This window comes from Tupaia chinensis, unplaced genomic scaffold (genome assembly GCF_000334495.1).
Source record: "Tupaia chinensis unplaced genomic scaffold, TupChi_1.0 Scaffold143817_1, whole genome shotgun sequence".
Lineage (NCBI taxonomy): Eukaryota > Metazoa > Chordata > Mammalia > Scandentia > Tupaiidae > Tupaia > Tupaia belangeri.
Genome location: NW_006203667.1, coordinates 157,651 through 166,514, shown reverse-complemented (window position 1 = coordinate 166,514; position 8,864 = coordinate 157,651). Strand labels below are relative to the sequence as shown.

The window sequence follows — 8,864 nt, the reverse complement described above, 5'->3', positions numbered from 1 at the left end:
CAGGGTCATTGCAGGCCCTTTCAAAAGCCATCTACCTCTGAGGTGTGTCCTGCGCATTTCTGTGTCAGGGCAGCTGAAACCTTTCTTCTCCAACGTTACCTTCCAGATCAAAAGAGCTAGAAAGGTGGGGAGAATCTCTCTTTTCTCTTTTCCTCTCTCTTTCACTTTTTAATTATTTTTAAATTTTTAAAATATTGTTTATTTCCTTTCTACTCTTCCCTTTCTTTTCGCTAATTCTCTCCTTTCCTCCCTTCACATAGGACAGGGTAATTACAGGCCCTTTCAAAAATCATCTATATCTGAGGCATATCTTTCCCATTTTAGAGACAAGGGCAGCCAAAGCCTTTCTTATCCAACCTTGCCTTCCAGACCCTAAAAGCTAAAAAGTTAGCGAAATCTCTATATTTTCTATCCTTTTTTCTTTTAAAAATTTTGAACTTTTTTTGCTTTGTTACCTTTCCTTTCTCTTGCTAATTCTCTCCTTTCCCCACATAGGACAGGGTAATTTCAGGCCCTTTCCAAAGCCATCTACATCTGAGGTGTGCTCTACCTACTTCAAGAACCAGGGAAGTTGAAACTTTTCTTCTTTAACTGCACCTTCTGGATCCAAAAAGTTAGAAAGTAAGGGGAATATCTCTTCTATCTTTTCTTCTCAATCTCTCTCTTTCTATGTCTCTTTTAGTATTAAAAAAATTATTTCATTTCTGCCCTTTCTGTCCTTTACTTTCTCTTTGCTAATTCTCCCCCCCCACACACACACACACTCCTGCCCACATTGGACAGGTTAATTGCAGGCTCTTTAGAAAGTCATCTACATTTGAGGTGGACCCTGTCTATTTCATGGACCTGGCCAGTATAAGCCTTTCTTTTCCAACCTCATCTTCTAGACCCAAAACATTAGAAAGGTTGGGGAATCTGTCTTTTGTTTCTCTCTCCATCTCTCTGTCTCTTTTCAAAGATTTTTAAAAAATTAAAAATATTTTATCTTTCCTTTCTGCCCTTTCCTTTCTCATGGTAATTCTCTCCTTTAATCCCTCCACATGGGACAATGTCATCACAGGCCCTCTCAGAAGCAAATTACATGTTTGGCATGCCCTTCCCATTTCAGTGACCAGGGGAGCTGAAGCCTTTCTTCTCCAATCTCACCTTTCAGATCTAAAAAGTTAGAAAGATAAGGGAATCTCTTTAATTTCTCTCTATTTTTTAAAAAAATTTGCATAGCTTTTGTTTCCTTTTTGCCCTTTCCTTTCTCTATCTAATTTTCTCCTTTCCTCCCCCCTAAATAGGATAGGGTCATTGCAGGCTCTTTCAAAGCTGTATACAATTGAGGCATGCCCTGCCCATTTCAGGGACCAGGGTAGCTAAAGCTTTTACTCTCTCACCTCACATTCCAGGCCCCAACAATAGAAAGGTAGGGGAATCACTCTTTTTTCTCTCTCTTCCTCTCTAAAACTTTTTTAATTTTTAAAATAGTTTTTCTTTCCTTTCTGCCCTTTCCCTTCTATTCCTAATTATCTCCATTCCTCCCTTTACATTGAACAGGATAATTGTAGGCCATTTCAGAAACCATCTATATGTAAGGCATGCCAGGCACATTTCAGGAACCAGGGCAGCTGGAACCTTTCCTCTCTAAACTCACCTTACAGACCTAAAAAGCTAGAAATGTAGGGGAATCCTCTTTTTTCTCCCCTTCTCTATCTCTCTCTCTTTAATTAAAAACAATTTTTGATATAGCTTCACCCTCCAAAGCCCATCCACAAGTGGCAGAGACAAAGACTCCATTGTAGCTGGAACTAGTGCTTTCAGGGACTCAACTAATGAAGAATTTCTGCTGAGACTTCACCCTCCAAAGCCTATCAATGAGTAGGTAGTGCCCCTTCCTTCATATCCTTCTCTCTGTCTTTTCATTTTTAAAATTAAAAAAATTAAAATAAAGCATTTTCTTAGTTTTCAGATCCTACATTCTCTTGGTAATTTTTGCCTTCACCCCCCCTCCCATTTAGGAGAGGCAAAGACTCCATTGGAGCTGGAACTAGTGTTTTCATTTTTTGATTTTTTTTAAAAAAATTAAAAATTAAAAAATTCTCACTGAATCTGCCACACAAAGGGAGAAAAATGGAACAGAGTGAGTTTGCAGATCATGTCCTTCTGCACTCCTCTGAATGTTCAGACTGAACTTCAAGATAATAAAAAGAAATGTATAACCCATCAGATGACCAGAAATCACTGCAGAGGAACAAGAAATATGAGAATTCAAGAAAATATCTCTCCTTCAATGGAAAAGACTAACTCCTCTTCACCCACAGACAGTATAGTGGAACTTGCAGAAATGTCTGATAAAGAATTTAGAATATTCACAGTGACAAAGCTAACTGTGATGCAATAGAAGAGAGATGATGAACTCCAGAAGATGCAGGAGAAAAGAGCCAATGAGTTCCAAGAGGTGAGGAAGTTCTTGCATGGTCTGAAGAGGAAATACCCTAAAAAATAATCAAATGGAACTGAGGAACTGATAGAGATGAAGGCTGTAATATAGGAAATCAAAACTTCCTTTGAAAGTATTAAAAGCAGGCTAGATCATACAGAAGATTGAATCTCAAATATAGAAGACAGAATTTCTGGACTAGAAAATAACCATAAAAAGAGAGAGAATAATATATGAGAAATACTAGATACCATTAAACATCCAAACATCCAGATAATCCATAATCCCAGATGGTGAAGAGACCAATAAGGGCATTGATAATCTATTCCATGAAATCCTGGGAGAAAACTTTCCAAGCCTAGAGAGAGATTCAAATATTCAGTCCCAAGAAATACAAAAGACTCCAGATACAATCAATCCAAGATTTTCTCTAAGACACATTATAGCCAGAATGACCAAAACCACAGACAGAGACAAGATACTAAGATTGGCAAGTGAGAAACATCAAGTTATCTACAAAGTATATCCCATCAGGCTAAACAGCAGAAACTATGCAAGTTAGGAAAGATTGGAAAAATATATTCAAAGTGTTGAGAGAAAAACAATTTCAACCAAGAATACTATACCTGACAAGATTATCCTTAATATGGGAAGAAAAGACATTGTTATCAGGTAAACAAAACCTGAAAGAATTTACCAACATCAGATGAGCTCTCCAAGAAGTTCTGAAGGGAGTACTATATCAGGAAAACTAAATAAAGATACCCAGAAATAAGAGTTCAAAAGCAACTAAGAAAATGGCCAACTAAATGGTAGAGACAAATCCGGAGTTGAATATTACATTCCAAAACTTAAATGGGAAGATTGGACCACCAACAGAAGATAAAGAACATGAGACTGAACTGGTAAAATAGAATATTATGACTTCTGACTAAAATATTACTGATTTTCTTCTATGCTTTGCTTTCCAGATTTGGGGATTTTTGTTTTCTCTTGAGCTGCCAATAGGTTCATGTTTGCTTAGATCATTCTTTTTTGCTATTATTGTTTATTATTGTTTATAATAGAATAATTTATGGTTTTAGAAACAATTTTTTTGATATATCTTTTCTTTCCATTCTGTCCTTTTCTTTCTCTTGCTAATTTTCTCCTTTTCACCCCCACATAGGACAAGGTAATCTCAGGCCCTTTAGAAAGCCATGCACACGTGAGGCTTTGCAGAGACTAGAGCAGTTGAAGCCTTTCTTCTAAAACATCACCTTCCAGACCCCAAAAGCTTGGGTATTCTGGTGTTTTTTTTCTTCCTCTGTCTCCATTAATTTTTTTTTCTTTTAATGTCTAAAGTATGTTTTCTTCTTTTCTGGACTTTCACAAATTTTTTTTCTTTCCTTTTCTTTTCTTTTCTTTTCTTTTCTTTTCTTTTCTTTTCTTTTCTTTTCTTTTCTTTTCTTTTCTTTTCTTTTCTTTTCTTTTCTTTTCTTTTCTTTTCTTTTCTTTTCTTTTCTTTTCTTTTCTTTTCTTTTTCTTTCTTTTTTCTTTCTTTCTTTCTTTCTTTCTTTCTTTCTTTCTTTCTTTCTTTCTTTCTTTCTTTCTTTCTCTTTCTTTCTCTTTTCGGAGAGGATTTTGCTATAGGGTGCATGCACTTGCCAGACAGACAGAGAGAGACAGAGAGACAGAAAACGAGAAATCACCCCCCGGGGGTATGACCATGCCGCAATCCCTTCTCCTCCATTCTCCTCTTGTGATCTAGGGCACGCACACACACGCGCCTGGCGTGAGTTTTAAGCCACCGGGTCCGGGATGCAAACCGCGGTCAACTACGTGGGAGTCCAGCGACATAGCCATTACACTAACTGCTGGTCCCACAAATTTTTTGATATATCTTTTCTTTTCTGGTCTTTCCTTTGTCTTGCTACTTCTCTCCTTTCCTCTCCCCATATAAGACAGGATAATTGTAGGCCTTTCAGAAGGCATCTACATCTGAAGTGTGCCCTGCCCACTCTAGGGACCAGGGCACTTGAAGTCTTTCTTCTCCAACTTCAACCTCTGGACTGAAAAGGCTGACTGGAGGTCATAAAAACATAGAAAATTGTTATGAACACTGGGGACAAAGTAAAGGGAGAGTGGGAGAGGGAATTTTTAAAGAGTGCAGGAAGGGAAATTTGGGGAAAATGGAGAAGTAAGGCATTTGTGGGACACATATGGTGTGTTTTCTGTTGGTGTTGTCATGTATAGTATTCTTTTCAACTCTCCTGCTGTATGGTATATATCATGTTGGGTAAAATCTCTTTACAAACTAAAAAAAAAATGTTAGGAGAATCCTTCTTTAAAATATTTTTTAATTTTTAAAATATTTTTTTCTTTTCTTTCTGTCTTTTTTTTTCCTCTTTGCTAATTCTCTCCTTTCCTCCTCTCACATAAGGCAGGGTATTTGTAGTCCTTTTAGAAAGCCATCTACATATGATGTGTGCCCTGCCCATCTCAGGGACATGAGCAGCTGTAGCTTTCCTTCTCCAACCTCAACGTCCACATTCAAAAAGCTAAAAAGGTTCAGGAATTTTTTTTTCTCTCTCCTTCCTCATATCTCTCTGTTTTTAAATTTTTTAACCTTTTCTTCTTTTCTTTCTACACTTTTCATTCTATGAATAATTCTCTCCTTTCCTGCAGCATATATGACATGGTCATCGTGGGTCCTTTTAGAAGCCAGATGTCTACCTTTAGGCATACTCTTCCCATTTTAGAAAACAGGGCAGCTATAGCTTTTTCTCTGAAATCTCACCTTCCTGACCCAAAATGCTAGAAAGGTAGGGAAATCTCTCTTTCTTCTCTTTCTCTCTATCTATACATTTGTTTAAAATTTTAAAATATTTTTTCTTTTCTTTATGCTTTTTCCTTTCTTTTGCTAATTATCTCCTTTTCTTCCTCCACATAGGACAGGTAATTACAGGCCCTTTTAGAAGTCATCTACTTCTGAGGTGTGCCCTGCCCATTTGAGGGACCAAAGTAGCCAAAGCCTTTCTTCTCTAACCTCACCTTCCAGACCCGAAAGGCTAGAAAGGTATGCACATCTCTTTTCTCTCTCCCTCTCTCTTTTAATTATTTTTAATACAAAAACATTTTCCATTGTTTTCTGTCCTTTCCCTTTTCTTTCTAATTCTCTCATTTTCTCCCCCCACAAAGGACAGGGTAATCTCAGGCTCTTTCAGAAGCCATCTGCATATTAGACATGATGTTCTAATTTAAAAAACCTGGGAATTTGAAGCCTTTCTTCTCCAACCTCACCTTTCAGATCCAAAAAACTAGAAAGTTAGGAGAATCTCTCTATTCTCTCTCCCTCTTTTTAAAATTTTCACTTTTTTAATGAAATTTTTCTTTCCTTCCTGCCTTTTCTTTTCTCTCTTTTCCTCCCACCAACGAGGACAGGGTAAGCTCAGGCCCTTCCAGAAGATATCTACATTGAGTCTTGAGCTCTAGCTGGCAGCTGGGCATACACATTCCAGGATCTTCAATACTCACAGTCACCATCAACATCTCTGGAGTTCCTCAAGACTCATCTGTGCCACCCATGCACCACACACTCTGCCATCATAAGCTGCCATCATGGTGAAGCCCTCTAAGACTGATAAAAAGCAAAGTGACCCCCCCCCCCCAAATGACTCCTCTTCCAAAGGAGGTAGGAAAAGACAGTGAAGATGAGGAAATGCCAGAAGATGAAGAAGATGATAGCAGTGGAGAAGAGGTTATCATCCCTCAGATGAAAGGTAAGAAGGCTAGTTCGAATCCGAGAACTAGAACCAGGGCTCTCGGGGGATTCCAGCCTCTCACCAATGTTTTGCCAACCGGGTCCGAGCTCTGTCCGACTCATTCCCCGCGCCTTCACGTCCCCATTGTCTCTGCCTCGGCCCCGACAGGGGCCTCTGAATCCACTTCTCCCTACCCCGCAGTTCCCGTCTGACCTGCCCTGATTCTTTCCCGTCCTCCCGGCGGGCCCGTAGGTGCGCGTGGAATTTATGGACGACACCAGCCGCTCCAATATCCGTAACGTGAAAGGCCCCGTGCGCGAGGGCGACGTGCTCACTCTCTTAGAGTCCGAAAGAGAAGCTCGGAGGCTGCGCTGAATTTTGTGCCGGGTCCTGGATGTCTGAGATGACAGCTTGGCCCAAGGGGATGATCTGCAAAGTTGAATAAAGTGTTTGTATTGTATGTAAATTGGAAAAAAAAAAAGGTAGCTGCCATACCATCCAAGAAGACTGTTATACCAGCTAAAACTGTCGCAATGCCTGTCAAGAAGGGAGCCACAATGAGCAAAGCATTGGTAGCATCTCCTGGTAAAAAAGGAGCTGCCACCCCAGCTGAGGGGGCAAAGAATGGCAAGAATGCTATAAACGAAGACAGCAATGAGGGGAAAGAAGGTAATAGTGAGGAAGATGATAAGGGTGAGGATGAAGATGAGGAGAAATTTGAGCTGGCGGTGATGAATGCACCATCTGCCACCCATCTTCAGAGAAGGAAGATGAGTATAATTATGAGGAGGAAGATGATGATGAGGAAGATGAGTCTGAAGAAGAAGCTATGGAGACCACACCAGTCAAAGGAAAGAAGACTCCTGCAGAAGCTGCACCTGTGAAAGCCAAGATTGTGGCTGAAGATGAAGATGAAGAGGATGATGAAGATTAGGATGATAAGGAGGAAGACAATGAGAATGAGGAAGAAGAGCCTGTCGAAGAAGTTCCTGGAAAATGAAAGAAGGAAACAACCAAGCAGAAAGAAACTCCTGAGGCCAAGTAACAGAAGGTGGAAGTCACAGAACCAACTACATCCTTTCATCTATTTGTTGGAAATCTGAACAATAACAAATCTATCCCTGAATTAAAAACTGGTATTAGTGCTATTTTTGCTAAAAATGACCTTGCCGTCATGGATGTCAGAATCGGTACATCTAGGAAGTTTGGCTATATTGACTTTGAATCCGCTCAAGATCTACAAAAAGCTTTGGAACTCACCAGTTTAAAAGTCTTCGGCAATGAAATTAAACTAAAGAAACAAAAAAGATAAGAAATTAAGAAAGATCAAGATACAAGACCACTTTTGGCCAAAAATTTCCCCTACAAAGTCACTCAGGATGAATTAGAAGTATTTAAAGATGCTATGGAGATCAGAATAATCAGCAAAGATTTAAAAAGTAAAGTGATTTCTTATATTGAATTTAAGACAGAAGCTGATGCAGAGAAAACCTTTGAAGAAGAGCAGGGAACAGAGATTGATGGGCGGTCTATTTCTCTATACTACACTGAAGAGAAAGGTAAAAATCAAGACTATAGAGGTGGAAAGAATAGCACTTGGGGTGGTGAATCAAAAATTCTGGTTTTGAGCATCCTCTCCTACAATGCAACTGAAGAAACACTTCAGGATGTATTTGAGAAAGCAACTTTTATCAAAGTGCTTCAGAGCCAAAATGGCAAATCTAATTTGCTTCATTTGAAGATGCTAAATCTGTTGAAGATATTTTATAGTTTTATCAACTGGACTAGGGAGAAATGTTCGCATATTAAAATATTCACTTTGTAATCTAAATAATATGATTGAATGTATAAAAGAAAATGAAATAAATAAATAAATAAATTTAAAAAGCAAGCTTTAAATTCCTGTAATAAAAGGGAAATTGAAGGCAGAAGAACCAGGCTGGAACTGCAAGGACCCAGGGGATTACCTAATGCAAGAAGTCAGCCCTCTGAAACTGTTTGTCAAAGGTCTGTCTGAGGATACCACCAAAGAGACATTAAAGGAGTCTTTTGATGGCTCTATTCATGCAAGGATAGTCACTGACAGGGAAACAGGATCCTCCAAAGGGTTGGTTTTGCAGACTTCAACAGTGAGGAAGATGCCAAAGCTGCCAAGGAGGTTATGGAAGATAGTGAAATGGATGGAAACAAAGTTACCTTGGACTGGGCCAAGTCTAAGGGTGAAGGTGGCTTTGGGAGTCGAAGTGGAGGCAGAGGAGGCTTTGGAGGCCGAGGTGGAGGCAGAGGAGGCAGAGGTGGATTTGGTGGCAGAGGCTGAGGAGGCTTTGGAGGGCAAGGTGGCTGCCAAGGAGGCAGAAGAGGAGGAGAAGACCACAAGCTACAAGGAAAGAAGACAAAGTTTGAATAGTTTCTCTGTCCCTCTGTCTTTCCTCTTCCATTTGAAAGAAAGGACTCTGAGGTTTTTACTGTTACCTGATCACTGACAGAGCCTTCTGAGGACATTCCAAGAGAATGTGCAGTCCTGTGGTCTACTTGGAAAGCTGTAGAAATAATGTTTCTAGGAAGATACTCTTGTTGGTTTTGACTGGATATTCATAAAAACTTTTTAAAGAGGTGAACAATAGAGCTAACCCTTATCTGTAAGTTTTGCATTTATATTGTTTCATCCCATGTACAAAACCATTTTTTTCCTACAA

The 8,864-nt window shown here is 39.3% G+C and overlaps 1 pseudogene; it reads left to right on the top strand.

Annotated features, from left to right (window-relative positions):
- Positions 1–6,025: 6,025 nt before the first annotated feature.
- On the top strand, positions 6,026–8,575 carry LOC102486014 (nucleolin-like; annotated as a pseudogene).
- Positions 8,576–8,864: the final 289 nt, after the last annotated feature.